Below are 26,004 nucleotides of genomic sequence, written 5' to 3'. Positions count from 1 at the left end.
CTCTCTCTCTCTCTCTCTCTTTCTCTCTCTCTATATATATATATATATATATATATATACACACACACAGTTCCTCTGCAACACCAGGATATACTGTAACCCCAAAGGTTGATTCCAGCCTGCAGGTGTGGTTATGTATGTTCTATACAGAAATGTGACAATGTGATGCATCCTTTTCAGGTTTTACACCCCACCCACCCCCCGTGTTTTATATTCTGACTGTCTGTGTACGTAGAAGTAATAAACGCGGCTGTTTCCAACATTCCAAAGCCTTGTGTCATTCATGACTAACAGCATTTTTTTCATCATCTGTGGATCACAGTGAATTGTATTGGCCAAATCATACGATGCCTACTGTAAACTTGTAAACTTGTGAGCCTTCACCGGTAGGAGCTATCACCCGTCTGCGATGTTTTTCCACGTGGAGCTGTCCGCATGCTTATATATTATGTAATTGCGCAGTGGAAGCTAAAATGCAGATCTCAGGGACGGGTCAAACATAAACAACACCTAGGCCCAAACCCAGAGAGTAGATAATTAAACTAACGTTTAATACATGTTGGCCCTCTGTAGCACCTGGATGTGGCCTGCTTTGGCACAAGGAATTCTGGGAAAGTATGGTTATATCGGGCAAAGAAGTTTTAGGAAATAAATTGTTCTTAATGAATAAAAACCTTAATTAGTGAAAAGGATTCTAAAACTGGGACAATCTGATAAAAAATAATGTTCTGTATGAATCTGACCAAGAAGTTTGAAAAGCATTTTCAATGTTTGATGAGCTGAGCCGTTATGTTTTCGTTGTCATAAAGCGTCCATTTCTGACACACCTGTCTATGATTGAGTGTTTAGACCATAAGGGAGTGGTCAGGGTGCTGGAGCTGTGTGCATGTGTGTGTTCAGGGACTCCAGTTGGGCTAAAAGCTGCCCATTCGCTGCCCCTCCTAGTCCTTCGCAGTCAGTGGTGTGAAAAAGCCTTCTCTTTAAGAGCATTATATAGATTGATGTGCTGTTCCTGGAGCAAAGACACACAAACACACACTTCAGCCTCCTCGGATCCTGACGGTGTTTGATAGTGTGTACAGAGCACAACCAGACGTGTAACGCAGCACTGGATCCGTGTCAGAGAGCGCGTGGGCGTGCGTGCTACAGACTGCACACATATGTGTGTGTGCTGAACGTGAGAAGGGACAGTTCGTGGAGGAGGGTGCCGATACACTCTGAGTAAGCTCTGACAGCGGTGTTCACATTCACATGGTGCATTTTTCAATGATTTTGATTTAAGATGGTGAAAGCTGTTCTCTGATGCAGGAAATTCAGCAGAGAATCACATGTTTGTGCTAAATTTCTGAGTCATAAGGGCACAGGCAGGATTTTACTCAACTTTACCTGCTTAACTTCACATCCAACCGAGAAATGCAGCTATTAGACATTAGCGTTTTTAACAATGCAGCGATTAAACTCCACAACAGGAGAGTGTTGCCTTGTTTAACTACGAGTAAATGCCCAATAAATGGGCTGGAAAAAATGGGTGACAGCATTTCATTTCTGAGTATCCCAGAGTATGAAGCCAACTACCTGTTGGATAGATGCAAACCTCTAGAAAACATCATGTCACCTATTTTAACAGAAATTGAATTATTTATATATATATATATATATATATATATATATATATATATATATATATATATATATATATATATATATATATATATATATATATATATATCCTTTAGTCCATTAAATTACCACTTTTAAAGCTCTCTCTCTCTCTCTATATATATATATATATATATATATATATATATATATATATATATATATATATATATATATATATACATATATGTATATATATATACATATATATATATATATATATCCTTTAGTCCATTAAATTACCACTTTTAAAGCTTAATAGTTTAAATTTTAGCTTTTTATTTCAATATCTAACTGATTATAACCCTGCTGTAATTCTTTTTTGGTTTTGTCGGATTCACTCTTTAAATGGGTCATTTATTCAGTTCATTCCTACATTGCCCCTTCCCCCTCGTAATTACTCCCACCTTGAAAACCATTGGTTAGTAATTCAATTCAATTCAGTTTATTTCTATAGCTCCAATTCACAACACAAGTCATCTCAAGACACTTTACAGTTCACCAGATCATCCAGTCAAATTGATTCAAAGTTTTCTATCTAAGGAAAACCAGTTGATTGCATCGACTCATTGACTCAAATACAATCCCTATCACTAAGCATGCTTGTAGCGACAGTGGAGAGGAAAAACTCCCTTTTAACAGGAATTAATAAACCAGATATTGTACCGGATCAACATCAATATCAGTCAACACCTGTAATACCAGAATCGTATTGAAAATGAAAACTTGGTGAGTAGAAACTTATTTCTTTTAAAACTGTCTGCCGTACAGGCATGTTTCTACAGCACAGGACGAAATGGTTGGATCGGTGTAAAAACATCTGGGTGTTCATGAGATCGACGGCATTTGAGGGAAGAAGCTGTCTCTGTGTCAAATCTTTTGCTTTTCTATCATCTGTCAGCTCTAACAGCTTCTCTGTCCTTACAGCCATGTCCACTGGTACGGCAAGCTGTTGGAAGCCAGACTGAATATTAGTTACTGAAACCAAGGGCTAAAATTATTAACCGATGATTAATGTAGTTACAGACTAATTTGGATGTGGAATTGAATTGCTCCATAGAGAAATGGTACACATACTATAAAACATGCCATTTGCAAAAACATTCGAAATAATATCCTTCTTAGCAGCATTTTGGACAAAACTTCACAGACCTAAACATAAAACATACATTGGGGGAAATAAGTATTTGACCTTTTGCTGATTTTGCAGGTTTGCCCACTTACAAAGAATGCAACGATCTATAATTTTAAATCATATGTACATTCTAACAGTGAGAGACAGAATCCCAAAGAAAGTTCCAGAAAATCACATCATATTAATTTATTAAAATTGATAACCATCTGATGAGGATGTGTATGTATTGTCCAAATGTTTTTTTGTTTGTTTTTTTTTTTCAAAAACATACCTTTTAAATGAATTAAATCAGAAAATAATTGACGGGTCGATTGCTAACATAATAGATAGGTGCAGCCCTCAGATGCCTGCAGTATCATTTTGCTTAGTTGACAGTCTAATATAAAACATTAATAGCTATATTTTGCCAAATCAAAGTGGAATACATACATTTGTAAATGCAGTTTGGACTAGTCGGAAGGATGTTTTAGGAATATCTGATGGTAAATCTGGATATTTAAGCCGATGGATTGTTTGCAAACTGCTGCTGAAAACACATTGGCGTTTGGTGTGAATGTACCTTTAAATTAATGGGGCGAGGGATGAATACTTTGGCATATTAAACACTCTTTATACAAATTTAAAGGAAATAAAAATCTCCACTTGTTTTGGTCTTTCAGATTAAATCCCAATAAAAAGGTTAGAAGTTGGTGTAATGTGAGAATAAACCAGCAGCCGTATGAGAAGCGTTTGCGGTGTGAGTCAGAAGGAGGTGGAGACCTCCGTGGCCCCGGCAGAGACCTCCTCCAGCACCGACTCGGTCCCTCTGCTCTCCTCCAGTCATCGTTTCCTCCCCAGGCTGAAGGAGCTTCTAGCCGAGTGTGATCAGGGTGTAGCTGAGCTGATATACAATATCACAGCAAACACACACAGATGTCATGGCTGGTGGAAATGGAAAAGTACAGCTCGGTTCCCGCTGACGCCAAAGCCAAAAACTTGTATGGGTAAACATCACATTTAAACATCTCTGCACCCGTTTCTCTTTCCCTCTGCTTCTTTTAAACGCACTGATTTATGTCATCTCAGATCTGTCTGCTTCTCTCATTTGAGCAAACCTATTTAGATATTAACACACTCAGCTCAGAGTCGTAGCTGTACACTGCAAAATCCACCTAAAAAGGAGTAAAATGTCTTAAATTACACATATTTACCCTTTATTTATGTAGGCACATGATATAGTTTGCCAATGGAATGAGTATTTTTCTCTTAAAATAAGATAATCAGATAATATGCACTTGTAATAAGACAATGTAATTGTTTTTTCTTATTTTTAAATGGAAATTCTCTTGTTCCATTCGCAAAGTGTCTCACTTACCTCCTTAATTAAAGAAAAAAAATGCACTTATTTTAAGAAAAAAAGGACTTATTGAGATTAAATTTTATTGCAGTGTAATTTTGTTTAGAATCTTAGTTACAATGGAAAAAAATCAAAATCTAGATAAGTAATTTTTTCTTAAAATAGGTGAATTTGTTCTCGAATTGAGACATTTTGCCAATGGAACAAGAATATTTACATTTAAAATAAGAAAACACAATTGCATAGTCTTATTTCAAGTGCATTTTATCTAGATATATTATTTAAAGAGTAAAAATACTAATTCCATTGCCAAACTATCTCAATTTAAGAGTAAATACACTTAATTTAAAAATTTGTACTAATTTCTAGATTGTTTTTCCAGTGCACACAGATGTAACCCATTTAAGCCTTTATTTTCTTCATTTTCTGATAAAATATACGGTCTAAAATGTCCGTGTTCATATATATCCATATATATATCTGTATCTGTATAAAACAGGGTGTATTTTTGCGTGCACGTCCATGCACTTGTAATCATTTGTCTCCAGCAAAGGGTGGTCCAAACAACCTACTTTTGTCTGACAACGGCATCAAGACACAGAGGTGCACATATGCAGAAAGCTATTTGGAAAGGCCTCCTCGTAGCTGTCAGCTTTTATTATGCACCAAGGTGTCATGTTTGTTAGGAAGCTGAGTGCAGATGGCAGAGTGGAAGAAATGGATCACTAATTTTAACAATGATTAATGAACAGAGATGGAAAATGAATTACATCGGACTATTGGAGGCAAGGAATATTTTCTCTGAAAATGTTAACTTCGGCTGCCAGGCAGCGGGCCGTGTTGTGGGAGTAGATTGAGGAGGGGGGGGAGGAATGTATGTGTGTGTGTGTGTGTGTGTGTGTGTGTGTGAACACTAAGGTGCAATTTTTCCCCCTCGCATCTTTTGTAGAATCAACACTTCACTGCTCTTGCCTATTACTTTAGCTCTCGCCTGCTTAAACACTGCTTGCTTTATACACGTCCCCCCCCCCCTGCATCCTCGCCTCCTGTGTGTACTGCTCTACCAGTTAAGGTACACACTCTTTAATAAGGTAAACACAGGAAAGGTTAGACTGTCTTAAAATGTTAGCTATTTTCATTACTCTGCAGTGAGCCTGATATCAGATCAGAGATGTACCAGATTCAATCAGGTGTTGGGAGATTTTTCCCTCAAAATTTTTCTCCCCCCCCGCCCCGGTAGAACAATAACGTTTCTAGCGGCGCACATCTGCTTCTAGAAAATGCTTGGCAAGCTCTTCTTTTGACTGCGTTTAGGAAATTTGGATCATGACGACATCAACGAAGCGTTTTTTTTTTTTTTACACTGGAAAAACGATCTAAAAATAAGTACAAATAATTCTTAAATCAAGTTTATTTATTTTTAATTTGAGTCTGACAATGGAATGAGTATTTTTACTCTTAAAAGAAGATATTTAGATAAAATGCACTTGAAATAAGACAATGCAACTGTTTTTTCTTATTTTAAGTGTAAATTGTCTTGATCCATTGGCAAAAGGTCTCTTTTATCTCCTTAATTCAAGAACAAAAGCACTTATTTTAAGAAAAATTGACTTATTTAGAATTAGATTTTTTACAGTGTATGTGGAAAATTTGTACTGGAAAAATCTAAATCTAGATAAGTGTTTTTTTCTTAAAATAAGTACTTTTGTTCTTATTTTAAGAACCCTAACCCTAACCCTGTCTCATTTATGACTTAAATTAGGGGTGAGTACACTTAATTTAAGATATTTTACTTATTTCTAGATTATTTTTGCAGTGTGTGTCCTTTTTTTCTGCAAAAACAATCTAGAAATAAGTAAAGATTTCTTGAATTAAGTTTTAATTCCCCTTAATTTGAGCAGGTAAATGACATAGTTTGCCAATAGAATGAGTAGTTTTGCCCTTAAAATAAGATACTTAGATAATATGCACTTGAAATAAGACAATGTAATTTTTTTTTTTTTTCTAAATTTCAATGTAAATCGTCTCGTTCCGTTGGCAAAGTGTCTCACTTACCTCCTAAATTTAAGTAAAAATGGCTTATTTAGATTTCATTTTTTTTTTTGCAGTGATTGCCCACTGGGAAAAAACGGAATCTAGATAAGTCATCTTTTCTTGAAATAAGTGCATTTGTTCTTGGATTGAGGAGGTAAAAGAGACATTTTGCCAATGGATGAAGACAATTTACATTTAAAATAAGAAAACACAATTGCATTGTCTTATTTTAAGTGCGTTTTATCTAATTATCTTATTTTAAGAGTAAAAATACTCATTCCATTGGCAAACTGCCTCATTTACCTGCTCAAATTAAGGGTAAATACACTTAATTTAAGACATTTTTTACTTATTTCTAGATCGTTTTTCCAGTGCAGTGTTTCCCACACTGCCATTAAAATATGGTAGAACTTAAAAAGAAAAAAAAAGCAGACGTGACATTTCTTGTCTCTGATCTGAGCAGATTTCCCCCGTCTAGTTTCTTCTTCTTCTACTTTGCTCGTATTAGACCCCCCCTCCCGACCCCGCCTGTTGTGGTGTCTCTGTTGATGACTGTCTGGTGGGCGGTTGGTGCAACATGGTTTAATAGGTAGATGCAAACTATTTTTGAATTTAATTAACCTTCTGATGGGAATAAAACATAAAAGCAGAGAAGGGGGAGAGAACTCCTGGCAGTGCCGTGCGTGTTTGTGTGCTTGTTTTTTTGTGTGTGCAAACAGGAGACGGGCGAGAAATAAGAGAGTAAGAGCGCGACAGAGGATCTCGGGTTACAGCGGCATATGCTAAGCACTCAGAAAACATACACAATGCCTTTGGTGAACAAGGTAGTCAGTATGCCCCTGGGAGCCAATTTAGATTGTGACTTAAGGCAACATGGAGGCTTTGTGTGTGAGCGGCTGTGTGTGAGTGTGAGTTTTACCTCTTGACGCTCCATTGAAAAAGTAGTGGAGGGTAAATCTGGGTGGCCCTCCTGCAGACCCTCCACATCTGTGCCCCCCACTTACCCCCCGATCATCCCGCTCTTGTAGGACCCAGCCAGCCTCTGTATGCCTCTCATCGTTCACAGATCCACTCTGGAAAAAATTGAAATCTAGATAAGTCATTTTTTTCTTAAAATTAGTGCATTTTTTTCTGGAATGGAGGAGGTAAAAGAGACATTTTGCTAATGGAACAAGAAAATGTACATTTAAAATAAGAAAAAAAAATATTCAATTGTCTTATTTAAAGTGCATATTATCTAATAACCTTATATTAAAAGTAAAAATCCTCACTCCACTGGCAAATCATCTTATTTACCTACTGAAATGAAGGGTAAATACGCTTAATTTAAGACAGTTTTACTCATTTCCAGATCGTTGTTCCAGTGTATAGGGTTTAATTTCAAGGTTCAAATTAAAGAGACCTGGATTTTTATCCCCCCCCATATGCACAAACACCCCCCCACTGAAAATACAACTCCTTAGGTAACACTGTGACTGACAGATGATCACAGATATGCAGAAGAACCTCAGACGTTTTAATCTAAGTAAACATTTATTCAAACCTCTGAAAATCATAAAAATGAAATGTAAATAGGAGGTTTAGTAAACTGCAAATAAATCCATAACTTCTAGTTTTGTACATGAAAAAAAAGGCTTGAGCCAATTATTTTTAGACTTTCCAAATTAGTGGATTTTGAAGAAAAAAAAAATTCATAGGATTTTTGGAAATAATGATTTCAAACCTGAAAATATGTTTTTTATATAGAAATAAAAGTTGGAAAAGCTTTACATACGATTAAATCTCAGCACAGGGAAACAGAAATGATGTAACCGTGGTGATGGTGCAGAGGCTTCAGGTCCAACCCCTAACCTTAACACTGGAAAAAATCGAAATCCAACTAAGTTACTTTTTCTTGAAATAAGTGAATTTTTCTTGGATTGAGGAGGTAAAAGAGACATTTTGCCAATGCAGCAAGACAAATTACACTTAAAATAGGAAACTTGTCGTATTTCAAGTGCATATATCTAATTATCTTATTTTAAGAGTAAAAATTCTCATTCCATAGGCAAACTATCTAATTTACCTACTTAAATTAATGGTAAATACACTTAATTTAAGAAGTTTTTACTTATTTCTAGATCGTTTTTCCAGTGAACCTATTGCACTGGAAAAAATAAAAAAAAAAAGTCATTTTTTTTTAAACAGGTTCATTTGTTCTTGAATGAAGGAGGTGAGTGAGACACTTTGCCAATGGAACAAAACAATTTACATTTAAAATAAGAAAAAATAATTGCATTTTCTTATTTCAAGTGCATATTATCTAATCATTCTATTTTAAGAGTAGAAATACTCATTCCATTGGCAGATCATCTTATTTACCTACTCAAATTACGGCAAAATCCACTTAATTTAAGACATTTTTACTTATTTCTAGTTTGCTTTTCCACTGTAGCTTTATTTAAATCGCTGCCATTCTGATGCACAGCACCGTCCAAGAGAACATGTTGTTTTCATGTTTGGCCCCTCAGTGGTAGAACCAGGTGTACTGAACACTTTCACACCAAAGGTTCTTCTTTGGTTTGGGAATCTCCCAAGGATTCATATTTACTTTGTTGTTTCTCTTTTCCAGAGTTTTAAGATTGAGACATGTAAGCATGGGTTAACACAGGGCCATATGGTTGTTATTAAAGTGTAAATGATTTCTCAATAAGCTGGTGCTGTGAAGCAGTTTTGTGTGTCGGAGGCTCAGAGTAGGTTTTTTTAATGGCTGTTTATTTCTCTGTCATCAGTGTTTGAAGCTTGTCAAGGCTGGAATGCAGGTGACACTGAATTTCCTGCATGTTTTGCTCTGTTTGCAGGCTCTTGTCGTCCCACCCTGTGCCAAGCTGTCTGCGCTCTTCCTGACATCCGGCAGTCGTTCAGGTACCATCACACCCATTGATCGAGGGGAAGGGGAGGATATTAAAGGTGTCTGTCACACCCACAGACCAGAACTCTTATGCTTTTATTCCAAACTTCTTCATAAGCTATGCCATGCTTCCTTGCTATGACAATGTTTGTAATTGCAAACCATCCCTGCTTTGCCTGTTAGTGTGAAATATTTACCCACTCTGCACCTTAACTTTGGAGCAGGAACAGTATTTTGATTGAACTGGCGCAGGATGTATTCGTCCAAGCAAGCTGGTCCCTTGAAAGTTGGCTCCGCTCGATATTTTGGCCTGATAAAAGCTTTTATTTCTTGTATCATATGGACTGATACACATCTTCACCCATTCAGGATTAGGATATTTTGCGATCCGTCGTTAATTTTTATCTCATTCAATTCAATTAAATTTATTTCTATAGCGCCAATTCACAACACACGTCATCTCAAGGCACTTTACAGTTCACCAGATCTTACAGTCAGATTGATTCAAAGTTTTCTATCTAAGGAAAACCAGCTGATTGCATCGAATCATTGACTCTTCAGCAATCCCTCACACTAAGCATGCTTGTAGCGACAGTGGAGAGGAAAAACTCCCTTTTTGCAGAGGCCGACTGAGGGTCAAGAACACAGAAGCAGAGATACAAAAAGCAACTCCTTTCATACAAAAAGGAAAATAAATAACAGACTCCATTCATCTCATCAAGTCATCATGTTAAGACTGGACTCACTTGATGAGATGAATGGAGTCGGGTGTGCTATTGCTTTGTTGGAAAGCAAACCAGCAGCCACACGGCCCTTTCTGGAACCAGTTTAACACCCCTGCCCTCAAGGGACGGCAGTATTAGCCTGTAAACACACGCGTTGTGGCGGAAAGTCTCGCCCACGCGACGGAGGCGCATGAGCCGGTTAGCACACAGAGGGGACGCAGCGAACAGGTGCCAGGTATTATTCCTGGAGGTAGAGGAGCGTGTCCACATCATCCCTCACAGTGATGGATACTTATAGAAACACACGTGTGTCTGTGATGGGGGGGTTGGATGACAAGTCAGGGGACGTCTCTGATACACGGCTTCATCCAACCTGGGTGTTTGTGTTCAGCAGGTGATATTCATCATCATCGCTGTCATAGAGGAACCACAGAAGTCACACTGTCTCTTTTCTGACACACTTTAAGGCTGAATACATCTTTTCACATCTGATATCCTTTCTTCCTCTGTTTCAAATGATAAAAGCTGAATTTTCTCTCTTCTGTTCTTTTTAGTTTTTGAAGGAATTTCTGTAGAAATCAAGCAAAGGTGTTAGGACGGTGTTCTGTCAGATGAGCATACACATCAGATCAGCATAGCCATAGTCAATATGCATACGCAAGATGTCAGATTTGCATTTATTCCTTTAGTTTTGTACAAAAAATACTTTAAACCACCTAAAGAAAAACAATTTAAGGTCATAGGCTTGAAAAAACACCAAAAATTAAGAAATTCGATTGTTTTTCTTACAAAACTAAAGGGATAAACTGGTTTTGGCTATGGGATATGCTCATCTGACAAAACTCCAGCTTTTGCATTTCTAAAAACAAGCAAACAACATTCGGATTTAAAGTTAGAGTTATAAACACCTCATTAGAGCTTTAGTTGCCATCCGGATTTCCCAAATAGAGAAATGTAAAATTCATCATTGGAACTCATTGATACTCATTTATTACTAATTATTGATAGGTGTCTGTATTTAAAATGTCCCATGGTACTGTCGGTTGTATAGCAGACTGTAGTTTAATTCATCAAATATAGCTTGGGTGAGTCATGCCGTGTTGGCTTGTGTCATTTTGGAGGTATGCGCCACAGATTTATCTCATATTGGAAGCAGAGCTAACACATGCTACCCTTGACGTATTCTCACACCATTTCTCACACAAAGCTCTGACACAAACTTGCAGACGCTCACGCTCTTGGAGGACTTATGAAGAGGGAGTTGTGTAAACAGGCGCGACAGTCCTTGAAGACTCATTAACAGACAGGCAGGATTTAAAAAAGAAGAAGAAAAGGACATTTTTATTTTATTCACTATTTAGCTTCTAAATTTAAAAACAAAAATATATTTGTGCTCATTTTCTTTCTGGTAGTCTTCATTAATATGGGATAGTAAGTAATAGTAACATTTTGCTCCTCCACAAAATATATATTGGTTTTAAAAATCAGACATTCAAAAGGGAACAATGAACAGCTGGACCTTTTACTGCTGTCTATAATCTGGCTCCTAAAGGGGGCGGGCACTCCCCCCAGAGGATGAGGGGGGTAATGTGGGAGTGAACTTAATAAATAACCAGTTTTTAGTGGTAGTTTAACAATATATATATTAATGGCAACGTTATTTTCTGTCACACGGTAGAATAAATACCCTTAAGATAATTCGAATTCGAAACATTGGGGGAGTTTTGTGATTTAAAAAGAGTGGTTGAAGGAGTGGGGGTGTAAAAACTTAAAAAATATATTTTTTTTACATTAGGAAACAACAAGATAAGTTTAGGAACCACAGTGTATTTAGTTACTTTCAGCCTTCAGTTACCGGCTGAAATGTAGGTCCAACATGGTGGGGTTAGGGCCCCCGGCCCCCGCTAGCGTTATGTCAGTCCTGAGCTACACAAAATCATGGTGCGCTGCTTTGCAAAATTTACAGATTTGTTCTCTTATATTTTTTAACTCTTATGATAAGTGAAGAAAGCAGTGATTATATGGAAGCAATAGATGGAAGTAAATCGCTTTTAGGAAAATCTGACGTTTTTTTTTCAAGTTTTAGCGTTTTCTTTCCTACAAATATGTCTAAATTTCTTGTTTCAAAAAATTTTGGGCTGTTTACATTGCATTAAAATCTTTTCATGTCTTTTTTTTTTTTCAACAACTTTTTTGATTATTTTAAAGAGAAACAGGTACATTACTCCGATGAAGGTAAAAGGGTATAAATCTTTTCATGTCTTTAAAATCAGCAACTGTGTCCCAACTTACAGCAAACAGTAAATGCTTGGTAACAGGATGGGAAGTTTTCATGTTAGTTACATTAACAAAAAAGTACAGAAAGTAAACCAATAATCGTTAAAAATAATTTTATAGATACAGAATATTGTTTTATTATTGGGGAATATAATGATTAGTTCAGACTAATGTAAGGGGGGTCTTACCCCCTTAACCCCCCTGAAAATTAGGCCCTGCACCCAGGCATCCAGAAACTGGAGGGCCACAATTTTCTTAGATTTTTCCTTGAATATTGTGACAGAAATAGATAAATATATAGAAATGAATTCTAACTCACCTAAAGAATGATGTAAATATCTGTAATTTGTCTCTTACTTTTACAGAAAATGAAAAAAATGTCTGCATTTAATAAAAAAAAAATTTCGGGGGCTTTTTATAGATATGAAATGTTTTTTTAAACAATAAGAAAAAAGCAAATCTGTTTCAAAGTATTTTTAGAGAAAGACAAAAAGATGCTAAAAGCATTATTGAACAAAAAGACATCCAGTGATTGCTCCCTGAATTCTCCATATGAACATTTAAATGAACTAATTACAGAAAATAGAAGAGAGTTTGCTTATTATGATGGGGATGGGCGGCTTTTTTTTCCGTGGCATCGGGTTAAATTTGTCACATGTGTTCTCTTTAAGCTGCCGGTATATTAAGACACGTTTGGCATGGAAGCAGGAGAAAAAAACTCTGATTCTCTTTTTATCTCTTCCTCCCTCCATGACAGCCTTCATTTACTGGAGGAGTGGCAGACTTGGTGGGAGTTAATGATTATAATTATTTAGCCTTTTTTTTTTTGTTACATTGCGGGATAATTATTTAAGAGGTTTGTGTATTCATTGTTGTAATCAGTAAAGAGAGATTACAGAAAATCCGCATGCCAACAGATGGCACTTGGCTGTTGTTGTTGCTTCATATTAAACCCAGTACAGCAGCCAGGCAAGAGCGAGGGGACATTCACAAAGGGGCCAAATTATAAAACAATTTGTTCTTCATCATAAATCCATTTATCATATCACTTCTTTGACTAAAAGGGAGGCGACAGTAGTTCGCATTGTGCCGTTTGTGTTGGCTTCCAGACCAGCTGACTCGCCCGCCCTGATGAAATGGGGGTGGTCTGTAGAAGTCTTTGGATTCAGTGGGCGAAAAATCACAACAAACATGATTGGAGCAGAGCCGGCCGACCCGTCGGCTTTGTGTGCTGTACCATTGGTTTTCACACATCAGCCCATTCGGAGCGCCGGGTCGCTGTCATGGCTTTCGCTCCTCCGATGCGTAATATTTCTTCACCTTTAGATGACGTCACTTCCTCTCCTGCTGGCAAACCAGTAAAGGGAGAGCACTTATGATCCAGGGTCGAGGAGCACAAGGAACTGCTGGCCTACATTCCAAACTAATTGTATAATTGGAAAAGCTCTCCAAATGAGCAAGCGAGCCCCCCCACCCCAGCCCCCACCCCGCCACCAACCCCTTACGCACACACATGCCCTTCAAAGCAAATCACAAAAGAGCATTTTAGGCATAATAATTCATTTCAAAAAGTGTTTATTATTAATCCCACACACCGGCATCCTGGCAGGGGCAGCTAGGATAGGCTGGTTAACCACCCCCCCCCCCCTTCACCATCCCTCTTACATGTGAGAACTAACACCACACTCTAGTGATGTTGCTTATGTGAGTTTTAAACATTGATGCCGCTCTTTTTTCTTATAATTCTTTCTTCCTAAAAATGTAAAAAAGGAAAAAGTTGTGTTAACCTTTAAACCTTTTTTTTTTTGTAATTACAAACATTAATGTGTTTTTGTTCAGGTGATAAAACATCACAAATACAAAATTTCCTTACTTTCCTTGGCTGGTCCCCTACAATTCCTTTTTAAACATCAATATCTATACTAAAAATATTCTTTCTGTCACGATTTTTGGACATTAACATTTAAAGAGAAGCATCATCATCACTACGGACCAGAGCCTCGTTTTGCTCCCCCTCATTCTTTGTTACACCTACAGTTATTTATTTCATTGCTTCTTGGATGAGAGAAAAAACATCTTCTAGGAAACTTCACGTCCAGTTGCCTAAAACAGGGGGGGATTTACCATTAGGCAATACTAGGCAGTTGCCTTGGGCCATGTATTACATGTATAGGTAATACGGCTATTCCTTATTTGTGCACATTAATTATGTTTTTGATAAAAAATATTTTTTAGCTAAAATGCCATCAGAACGCTTATAATATTAAGTGTTTCTCACCCCCCCCCCCCCCCCCCCCCCCCCCCCCCCCCCCCACACTTCAGTGTCCACCATACTGGATCAGTCCATTTGCTGCACATGTTCAGAAAGGTCCAAACAGACAACAGCAAACCATTTGAAAACAATTCAATTCAATTCAGTTTATTTCTATAGCACCAATTCACAACACAAGTCATCTTAAGGCACTTTACAGTTCAACCAGATCATCCAGTCAGATTCATTAATAGTTTTCTAAGGAAAACCAGTTGATTGCATTGACTCAAAGGCAATCCCTCACTGTAAGCATGCTTGTAGTGACAGTGGTGAGGAAAGCTCCCTTTGAATGGGAAGAAACGTCCAGCAGAACCAGACTCAGTGTGAGCGGCCATCTGCTGAGGCCGACTGGGGTTCAAGGAGACAGAAGCAGAGATAGAAAAGCAGCTGTAAAAGGCGGCCCCGTCCAGGAAACACACAGCCATGCAGACAAGCTCTGAGCCAGCTCCCATGTCAGAGGATGAAGAGAGCACATCCAGTCAGTCAAAGTCAGAGAAACAGGACTACACTGGAAAACAGGCCGATCTCCAGCATCTATAAAACAACCAATGCAAAGAGCAGTGTTGCCAACTTACTGCTATTTTTAGCAACTTTTCAGAACCCCCTAGTACCTTCATTTCAGAAAAGCGCCAAATCTAGCAACTTTTTCCACTAGTGGAGACTTTGGCGACAACATCTAAAAGCAGCGAACTCTGCTCTCCAGAGCAAGTAGATTGGTAACCCCGCCTCCTGCTCTGCTCTATCTTGTCTGCTGTCATGATTCATCCAAATGAAAAATGGAGAATAGATAAGCAGATCATGGCTTGTCTACAGTTAAAAGAAGGACTGTGTTATTTCCTTTTGCCTTTTTGGAAACACAGGAAGGAGCAATCAGCTAAGTGAGCTTAGAGCCTGGAAAAAATCTTTCATTCCTTTAGCATGAAAACAGCATGAAAAGTACAAAACATAGAGAGGAAAACAACAAGAAAAGGGAGAAGAAAAGAGGGACAAATTCTCAATTCAGAGGGCCCCTGCCTGTCTTTGCCTTGGGCCCCAAATTTCCTAAATCTGCCCCTGGCCTAAACCTTTCAAGCATGACCTGGATGACTGAAAATCTTCACAAATAATGTGACACAATGCAAAGTGTAATAGGTGTGGAAACTTTTTTAAGACTACGTGTCAAACTTTATGGGGGTGGGTGTGGGGGGGGAATGTTTGTTTTACTCTAACAAGCTTGGCTTTGGCAAAAGTCGAACTTTTAAGCGTGTCTGTGCTAACTGCTATATGTCATGACATGTTCCATAAATTAAGCTGTGAACCATTTTTTGTCGTAAAATAAGCAATTTAATGACCAGTAAGGAATGATCTACTTGTGTGCTGTGTTAGCACTCATATTTTACTGTACTTCTGGAGCTTATGGTCAAATTGAATTTCCTGATTTATGGTCCTTGCCATGTACCGTTCATTTCCATGGCTGCTGAGGGACATGTGTGTGGGGGGTTGTTGAGGTAAAGGTGATTTTTGAGGTCGACAGCGGCGTGCAAAGGAGATGCTGTTAAAATGAAGCCGTTAATTAATACAATTGATTGGCACAAAAAAAATAAAAGCAAATGTGATTTGCATATAGCCACAGTGATCAATGCATTAACCGATTTTTCAACCCCCACCCCCAGAAATCTGATTTCCTGAGTTTTCAAAGTGAGAGAGAGGCAGTTCAGACTAATGTGGATCGATTGAGTCCTCTCTCAGACAAGAATATAAAGCATTTTATTCAGCGTTGGAGGGGAAAAGAAATATTCCAAGTTAAAGCCGTCTTACTTTAAAGAACGGTCATCTCTGTTTATCGTTTGCCCCGTTAGACGCCAAACCACACATTCTGTTCAGACCAGCATACCCCTAGTCAATAACAGTTTAGCCCTTTAGTTTTGTACGAAAAATAAACTTTAACTCACCAGGCGTATATGCCTTTAATCATGTACAAAAAGCAATTTATTTACTTACTTTTTTGGTGTTTTAAAGCGTTTACAACTAATAGCTCAGAATGCAATTTCCACCGGTAAAACTTTTACACTGGAAAAAAAATCGAAAAGTAATTTTTTCTTAAAATAAGTGCATTTGTTTTTGAATTGAGGAGATAAAAGAGACATTTTGCCAATGGAACAAGACAATTTACTCTTAAAATATGAAAAAAAAATTGCATTGTCTTATTTCAAGTGCATATTATCAAACTATCTTATTTTAAGTAAAAAAAAAATGCTCATTCTATTGGCAAACTATCTCATTTACCCACTGAAATTAAGAATTAATGCACTTCATTTAAGAAAGTTTTACTTATTTCTAGATCTTTTTTCCAGCATACCATGCTTTCATAGCAGCATGTCAAAATGTAAACATGACAAAGCAGCCACAGCTACATACCTTTGAAGGCATCCAGAAGCCGTTTTTATAAATCCAATCTTCAATTGTTTATACTCTACAATGGAAAAAATTGAAACCTAGATAAGTCATTTTTTTTTTTTAAATAGGTGCATTTATTCTTGGATTGAGGAGGAAAAAGGGACATTTTGTCAATGGAACAAGACAAATTCCACTTAAAATCAGAAAACACTATTGCATGGTCTTATTTCAAGTGCAAATTATCTAATTATCTAATTTTAAGAGTAAAAATACTAATTCCATTGGCAAAGTATCTAATTTATCTACTAAAATTAAGGGAAAATACACTTAATTTAGGAAATTTTAACTTATTTCTATATGGTTTTTCCAGTGTATTCGTCCATAAGGGCCCAGGGATTAAAAGTAATCCAGCATATTTGTAATAAAAATATTCTATGATGAGAAAATCGCTCATAATGTCTGGTTGCTGACATCATTAGCTGGTCATAGCTAATGCTTAGCGTCTTGATAATATTTACTTCCTAATAATTATTATTTCCTTAGTTGTTTGCCAGCAATGTTTGGTATGTTTCTTTACCTGCAAGACAAAAGTGTCAACATCTTTGTATTTGGCACATTTAGTTCAAAGCCCCACAGCTCTGGAACTGCTGTAGATACATGCCTATTGTAAAGCATATCATGTTAGAACTGATGCAGCTTAGCGTGTGTTCTACTCACCCAATTTTTATTTATATATTCAGAAACTACAGGGTGTTAGCTTTCAAATAATGTATTGGGAATGTCATTTGGGTTCACACACTGTAAAACCCATCTAGAAATAAGTCAAAACTTCTTAAAATAAGTGTATTTACCCTTAATTTGAGTAGTTAAATAAGATGATTTGCCAATGGGATATTTTTACTCTTAATAAAGTATAATTAGATAATATGCACTTGAAATAAAACAATGAAATTGTTTTTTCTTATTTAAAATGTAAATTGTCTTGTTCCATTGGCAGAGTGTGTCACTTTCCTCCTCAATTCAAGGCAAAATACACTTCTTTTAAGAAAACAGGACTTATTTAGATTTAATTTTTTTGCAGTGCAGTTCCTAAGTTATTTGCTTTTCCATTTGGGTACGCAATATAGGCGAGAATTTCCCAAAATGAGAATGCTAAGAGGTTGTTTTTATGTTTATTTTGTGTTTTTGTACATGACTAAAGGGATACACCCCCGTAGAGGTAGTTTAAAGTCTATTTTCAGTTTAAAACTTAAGGGATAAACGCAAATCTGTCGTCTTGCGCATGCGTATTTACTATAGGTATGCTGGTCTGACAGAACACCGTCATAAAGAGATATTCCTGCACAACTGGAAGAAGCAAGTTTTGCTGAAGACAACAATATAAAAATGTCAATGACAACAACAAGGGCGTGACAATCAAAAACATGGGAGGCGTTAAAAAACCAATATGTTTTTTTTTGTTTTTTTTACCCCTCCTTTGTTGCTTGTTCTGTCAAGAGCAGCTTATTATAGCGTATTGATTTATAAAGCTTTAAATGTGATCCTCCGTGTCCAAGTCAAGGGCAGAGAGTGCAAGACTGAGACAGAGGTAAGGAAGGGGGGGAGAAAAAGAGAAAAAAAAGCCAAGCAGAGGAAGAAAGGATGGGAAGACAAAGGGAAAATGATGTTCCAAAATGAATAGAGTTAGAAAAGGGAGTCCGCGATGTGGGGGAAGAAGAGGCAGCAAGGCATTTTCAGAAACGCTCTACAACACAAAAGGGTAATTGTTTTAGCCCAGATGTTGTTTCGCACAACAAGCAGGATACAATGTTCCTACTGAGCTGATGAGCCCAATCAGTGAAATGATTAAAAATTGATTTTGTCCCTGTAATTACAGTATGTAAACTACTTAGCCGGGATTGCAAAGGAAGTGATTTTCTAATTACGTATATACTCTGGTGTCTAATGATTGGTTTTTTGAAGTAATGAAGAGAGGGTCCTAACGACTCCGCTGTGTTCTGTTGTAGAAGGGAGAAGGCAAGAGAACGGGTGTATGAGGGGGGAACATCGTTAGGGCAAGACAGCAGGCTTGCTCACAAAAGGGGGGATGAAAATTGAATTTTTGCCAGTCAGTGTTCGCACCATAACACGAGGGGGGGGGGGGGCTGTGTTCGTTTGCATAGGATCTGGTAGCTAAATGGTGACTCTGACTTCTCATGGGGGGTCACCAGGCCCTGACCAGTCTTGGCAATCTGGACCGTGCAATTAAAACCTCTCTGGGGGGAAGGGTTTAGGATATCACATCAGAAATGGAAATCTAACATCTACTAATCTACTGCGTTACCTTCAACAGGTCATTTCTAGCTATTACAGCCGAATGTTCCAGTTCACACACAGAACCGCAGATGATGGTGTGGTTTTAGTCATCGACTATTCGTTGTCATTGTTTTGGTCGCAAAACCACATATTAAATTATGTTTCCTGTCAGAGTTGAAAGCTTATCACTGCTCTTTTTCTTCTTCTTCACCTGTTGTAATCACTAGTGTTGGGCCGACGCCATTTTTTGGCCCGATACCTGGCTGTGCAGTATCAGCACATACTGATACATATATGTTCCGGGTATGTATATATATATATATATATATATATATATATATATATATATATATATATATATATATATATATATATATGTATTTGTGGAAAAAATCAACATCTAGATAAGTAATTTTTTCTTAAAATAAGTGCATTTGTTCTTGAATTGCGAAGGTAAGAGACCTTTTGCCAACTGAACAAGACAATTTATAATTAAATTAAGAAAACACAATTGCATTGTCTTATTTCAAGTGCATTTTATCTAAAAATCTTATTTTAAGAGTACAAATACTCATTCCGTTGGCAAATCATGTCAGTTACCTACTCAAAATAAGGGTGGATAAACTTAATTTAAGAATTTTTTACTTATTTCTTGATCGTTTTTCCAGTGTAATTCCATAAAGTGGCTTCAGTTTACACTGGAAAAATGATCTAGAAATAAGTAAAAATGTCTTTAATGAAGTGTATTTAACCTTAATTTATAGTAGGTAAATGAAATACACTATATTGCCAAAAGTATTTGCTCACCTGCCTTGACTCACATATGAGCTTAAGTGACATCCCGTTCCTAATCCATAGGGTTCAATATGACGTCGGTCCACCCTTTGCAGCTAGAACAGCTTCAACTCTTCTGGGAAGGCTGTCCACAAGGTTTAGGAGTGTGTTTATGGGAATTTTTGACCATTCTTCCAGAAGCGCATTTGTGAGGTCGCACACTGATGTTGGACGAGAAGGCCTGGCTCTCAGTCTCCGCTCTAATTCATCCCAAAGGTGTTCTATCGGGTTGAGGTCAGGACTCTGTGCAGGCCAGTCAAGTTCATCCACACCAGACTCTGTCATCCATGTCTTTATGGACCTTGCTTTGTGCACTGGTGCACAGTCATGTTGGAAGAGGAAGGGGCCAGCTCCAAACTGTTCCCACAAAGTTGGGAGCATGGAATTGTCCAAAATGTCTTGGTATGCTGAAGCATTCAGAGTTCCTTTCACTGGAACTAAGGGGCCAAGCCCAGCTCCTGAAAAACAACCTCACACCATAATCCCCCCTCCACCAAACTTTACACTTGGCACAATGCAGTCAGACAAGTACCGTTCTCCTGGCAACCGCCAAACCCAGACCCGTCCATCAGATTGCCAGATGGAGAAGCGCGATTCGTCACTCCAGAGAACGCGTCTCCACTGCTCTAGAGTCCAGTGGCGGCGTGCTTTACACCACCGCATCCGACGCTTTGCATTGCACTTGGTGATGTATGGCTTGGATGCAGCTGCTCGACCATGGAAACCCATTCCATGAAGCTCTCTGCGCACTGTTCTTGAGCTAATCTGAAGGCCACATGAAGTTTGGAGGTCTGTAGTGATTGACTCTGCAGAAAGTTGGCGACCTCTTCGCACTATGCGCGTCAGCATCCGCTGACCCCGCTCCGTCAGTTTACGTGGCCTACCACTTCGTGGCTGAGTTGCTGTCGTTCCCAAACACTTCCATTTTCTTATAATACAGCTGACAGTTGACTGTGGAATATTTAGGAGCGAGGAAATTTCACGACTGGATTTGTTGCACAGGTGGCATCCTATCACAGTTCCACGCTGGAATTCACTGAGCTCCTGAGAGCGACCCATTCTTTCACAAATGTTTGTAAAAACAGTCTGCATGCCTAGGTGCTTGAATTTATACACCTGTGGCCATGGAAGTGATTGGAACACCTGATTCCAATAATTTGGATGGGTGAGCAAATACTTTTGGCAATATAGTGTATCTTGCCAATTGAATGAGTATTTTTTTTTTAATTAAGATAATTAATTCAATTCAATTCAATTCAGTTTATTTATATAGCGCCAAATTCACAACACATGTCATCTCAAGTCACTTTACAGTTCAACCAGATCATACAGTCAAATTGATACAAAGTTTTCTATCTAAGGAAAACCAGTTGATTGCATTGACTCATTGACTCAAATACAATCCCCCACACTAAGCATGCTTGTAGCGACAGTGGAGAGGAAAAACTCCCTTTTAACAGGAAGAAACCTCCAGCAGAACCAGGCTCAGTGTGAGCGGCCATCTGCCGAGGCCGACTGGGGTTCAAGGAGACAGAAGCAGAGATACAAAAAGCAGCTGCAAAAGGCGGCCCCGTCCAGGAAACACACAGCCAGGCAGACGAGCTCCAAGGCAGCTCCCATGCCAGAGGACGAAGAGAGCACATCCACTCAGTCACGGTCAGAGAAACAGGACCACACTGGAAAACAGGCCGATCTCCAACATCTATTAACAAGGGTGTTGATAGAAGCAGCACAGCTGATGTTTTTCCAGGATGACGTCACAGCCAAACAGGAACAGACGAGGTGATGCTACTCTGAGGAAAAGCAGAGAGAGCAGAAGGTTAGAGATTGAACTAACAGATTCTGCAGAATAGGAGAACAGAGAGAGAATGAAGCAGAATGATGAAATGGGGGTCCCTATGTCCTCCAAAAGTCTAAGCCTATAGCAGCATAACTATAGAGATAGCTCAGGATTATTAGATTAGATAATATGTACTTGAAAGAAGACATTACAATTGTCTTTTCTTATTGCAAGTGTAAATTGTCTTGTTCCATTGGCAAAATGGCTCCTTTACCTCCTCAATCCAGGAACAAATGCAGTTATTTAAAGAAAAAAATACTTATCTAGATTTTGATTTTTTCCTGTGTAGTGAGAATACTTTTTTTGGATTCCATTTTTAGTTTTTCCAATGTGAAGTGGGTCCTTGTTATATCTTCTTACACTAAATACAAATCAGCTGCAGTGCTGTGAAAAGTCAGGCTGGGGAAAAAGACGTTCACGTTTCTCTGGTAGTTCAAGGTTTAAACTCCTTTTCCAGCCTAAATGTCCTTTCATTCTCCTGTAGCCGCTCTGTTTCCTCCTATTTTTGTTTTCGCTAGTCAACTTAGCATAGAGATTGGCAGTTTGATTTTATTCTGAAATTCACTGAGGTTTTTTCTGCCTGCTGCCAGCGGTTTGCTGTTTATTCCCTGATGTTTTTACATGGAACCACTGCAGCGTTCGGCCTAACTACCTTCTTCTAAAGATCTAAGATGCCTGTTTAGGCTCTTATGGCCTTTAGTGTATTGTTTTCAAAAGTAGGCAGACAGAAAATGAGGTTATAGAGAGCAAGAAGACATGCAGCAGCGGGACTAGGTCAGCTTTTTTTCTCATACAGTAGTAGCTTAATCTGGTCTGTTCTTGTTTGGCTGTGACTCCATCCTGGAGAGAAATATCAGCTGTGCTGCTGCCCTCAACACCTTGGTTTATAGATGTTGGAGATCGGACTGTTTTTCAGTGTATTCCTGTTTCTCTGACTGTGCCTAACTGGATGTGCTCTACTCATTCTCTGACATGGGAGCCTTTTACAGTTGGGTTTCTGTATCTCTGCTTCTGTGTCCTTGAACCCCAGTCTCAGCCTCAGCAGATGGCCGCTCACACTTAGCCTGGTTCTGCTGGAGGTTTCTTCCTGTTAAAAGGGAGTTTTTCCTCTCCACTGTTGCTACAAGCATGCTTAGTGTGAGGGATTGTATTTGAGTCGATGAGTCAATGCAATCAACTGGTTTTCCTTAAATAGAAAACTGAATCAATCTGTCTGGATGATCTGGTGAACTGTAAAGTGCCTTGAGATGACATGTGTTGTGAATTTGTCCTATAGAAATAAACTGAATTGAAATTAACTAAACTCATTGTACACTGGTACAGCAGCGCGTCATGATCTTAAGAGCAGCTAAAGCGTGCAACCTGCTTCAGAAGCAGCACTGCTGGAGTCGATAAATTTGAACTTTTGCTGCTCGACGCGCCACATCAACCAATCAGAGAAGCTGATCTGGGAGCTGGCAGGGAGACAGACACAGAGCGGCTGATACAGAGCGCTATGATCACTCCTCTGAAACAGTAATTTTTCTTGCAATACGTGCATTTTCTGTTGAATTGAGGAGGTAAGTGAGACACTTTGCCAATAGAACAAGACAATATACACTTATAATAAGAAATCACAATTACATTGTCTTATTTCAAGTGGATATTATGAAATTATCTTACTTTAAGTGTAATAATCCTCATTCCATTGGCAAACTATCTCATTTACCTACTCAAATTAAGGGGAAATACAGTTAATTTAAGACATGTTGACTTATTTTTAGATCATTTTTGCAGTGTAGGCTGTTAACTTATCTAACAAAGACTAAATATTTTCTTAGCCTTATCTTATGTTCAGTATTGAATATTAATTATGACTTTATTCATTATTTTCTAACCTTTTTTTTTTTTAAAGAAAATTAGAGGGTGTGAGTTGAGCCTTTGATTATAAGGACGCAAAGATCTGTGGGTTTTTAGCTCTTTGGGAACATTAATAAATGACAGAAATCTAGATTAAGAAAGCAGAAATGCGACTAAAAAGAAAAATGACAAAGCTTTGAAAATGCTGCCAGTATCACCGACTGCACTCCTCTGACACAGCTGATTGTAGGAGAAGCCGATAGCATAGCCAACGTAGGCCTTTAATAATTCATTTAGCTTGGCTGTGATCTATCATTTTCTACCTTTTGACATGCAATATTGAAATTTAATATTGCATCAATACAAATGATGTACTGCCGGTGCTTTGAAAGGATGTGGATTGCACAGATCTGTGCCGATGTTTCCCCGGCTCTGCGCTCCGTCCGATTCTCACGGCTTCATTGTACTGAAGAAGAAAGAGTAAAATCACAACCTCTCCTATTTTTACTCTCCGCTTTGATATGTGTGCTTAAAAAAAATGAGGACTTTAAGGGGGTGTAAGTGAGCAGCAGAGGGAACATGACAGCGGCGGCTGAGGGAGACGTCACGCGCAGCTGAGAGCTTTGACATGATTCTAAGTGCGCTGGAATCCCGAGGGCAACGTTCAGGCTATGAAAAGCAGCAGGAACCAAAAGCCTCTGTTGCAGCGTCAGGCTTGTCTCAGCCTCAGACTGCTTCGTTTGAGCTGTTGGTTCACTAAGATGGGGATGCACCGATAAGCAGCCCTGGCTGCTGTCAGTCTGCAGACGATGACACCGCTGTTGTGTTCAATGCTTAGGCTCCACATGTTTCCTCAGCCCAAAGTGCTGCTTTTATGCGTTCCGGAGTCGCTGACAGCTTGGGCAAGTCACTCATCCAGCTTCTCTCTGATGTTTCTAAGCAGAGTTGACTGCAGGATGTGTCAATGATCTGTTGAATGTGCTTTTCTGTCTCACTGGAACTGGATCAAAACCGGTATCCCGGTAGCAGCCACCTCTCCTTGCCCAGAAGTCTGATTTCTAAGGCATTTCCAGCTACAGCGCTTCTCCTCTGGGTTTATGTTCATTAATAAACTATTAACTGAAACATCTCTAGTTTGGCTGTGACTCCTTCCTGGAGAGAAATATCAGCTGTGCTGCTGCCATCAACACCTTTGTTTATAGATGTTGGAGATCTGCCTATTTTTCAGTGTAGTCCTGTTTTTCTGACTGTGACTGGCTGGATGTGCTCTCTTCATCCTCTGACATGGGAGCTGGCTCGGTGCTCGTCTGCCTGGCTGTGTGTTTCCTGGACGGGGCCTCCTTTTGCAGCTTCTTTTTATATCTCTGCTTCTGTCTCCTTGAACCCCAGTCGGCCTCAGCAGATGGTTCTGCTGGAGGTTTCTTCCTGTTAAAAGGGAGTTTTTCCTCTCCACTGTCGCTACAAGCATGCATTCAATGAGTCGATGCAATCAACTGGTTTTCCTTAGGTAGAAAACTTTGAATCAATCTGACTGGATGATCTGGTGAACTGCAAAGTGCCTCAAGATGACATGTGTTGTGAATTGGCACTATAGAAATAAACTTAATTGAATTTCAGCTTGTATTTAAATGTTCTTTAACAAGAAAAGCAATATAAATTGCTTTTTTTTACCTTTAGGTTAAACCTAATAATAACCCTAATTCATCCATTTTTCCTGGAAAGCGTTTGAGTGAAGTGAGAGCTTCATACAGCAGGTCAGGACCTTGGCAGGTGGAATATTAAAGCCTTGACATAAGGTTGTGACCAGGGAGGCACACCATGACCCATGGCGACCCAAGGCAACTCCCTGCTCCACCTAATTCTCTCCCCCACTGCGCCTTTCTTTCCCACTGTTGGCATACCAAGACACCTACAAGCATGGCAGACTTCCTCAATGTTCAGAGCACTGTAAGGACACGGCAAAAGGTCAAGCTTCTTGGAAGCTGTACAGAAACAAACAATAGTCAGCTGTTGTCGCTGTTCTTTTTAAGAATCTGAACGCAGTACTGTAAATATTTGTCCAACAAATTCTATGGAAAAATCCCTAATTTGAGCTTTTTCTTCTTTTCTAACATTTTGCTTACATAGGAGGTACTGTAAGTGAGACACTTTTCCAATGGAACAAGATAATTTACATTTAGAATAAGGGTAAAAAAACAATTGAATTGTCATTTTTCAAGCTCATTTTATCTTATTATCTTATTTTAAGTAAAAAAGCTCATTCCATTAGCAGATCATCTTATTTACCTACTCAAATTAAGGGTAAATACTCTTAGTTGAAGACATTTTTACTTATTTTTACATTGATTTTGCTGTGTAATGTGCAGAGAAATATGCAGCGTTGATGACAGCCTCATACACTAGAGTTCATGACAGAGTGATGCTGGTTTATAGACGTCAAAGATTCAGCAAAA

The 26,004-nt window shown here is 38.5% G+C and overlaps 1 protein-coding gene across 2 annotated transcripts in view; it reads left to right on the top strand.

Annotated features, from left to right (window-relative positions):
* The window catches only part of znf536 (zinc finger protein 536), a 296,720-nt gene that overhangs the window by 25,609 nt on the left and 245,107 nt on the right, over positions 1 to 26,004 (top strand). For both annotated transcript variants that reach the window (XM_038270835.1, XM_038270834.1), the window contains exon 2: positions 9,005 to 9,068. The gene's annotated coding sequence lies outside the window, so the exon portion shown is untranslated. The remainder of the gene's footprint in view (positions 1 to 9,004; positions 9,069 to 26,004) is intronic.

Source organism: Cyprinodon tularosa, unplaced genomic scaffold, assembly GCF_016077235.1.
Source record: "Cyprinodon tularosa strain WSP-4 unplaced genomic scaffold, ASM1607723v1 ctg78, whole genome shotgun sequence".
In the NCBI taxonomy this organism is placed as follows: Eukaryota; Metazoa; Chordata; class Actinopteri; order Cyprinodontiformes; family Cyprinodontidae; genus Cyprinodon; species Cyprinodon tularosa.
Note: the sequence above shows the minus strand (reverse complement) of the source record. Positions and strands in the feature narration are given on the sequence as shown.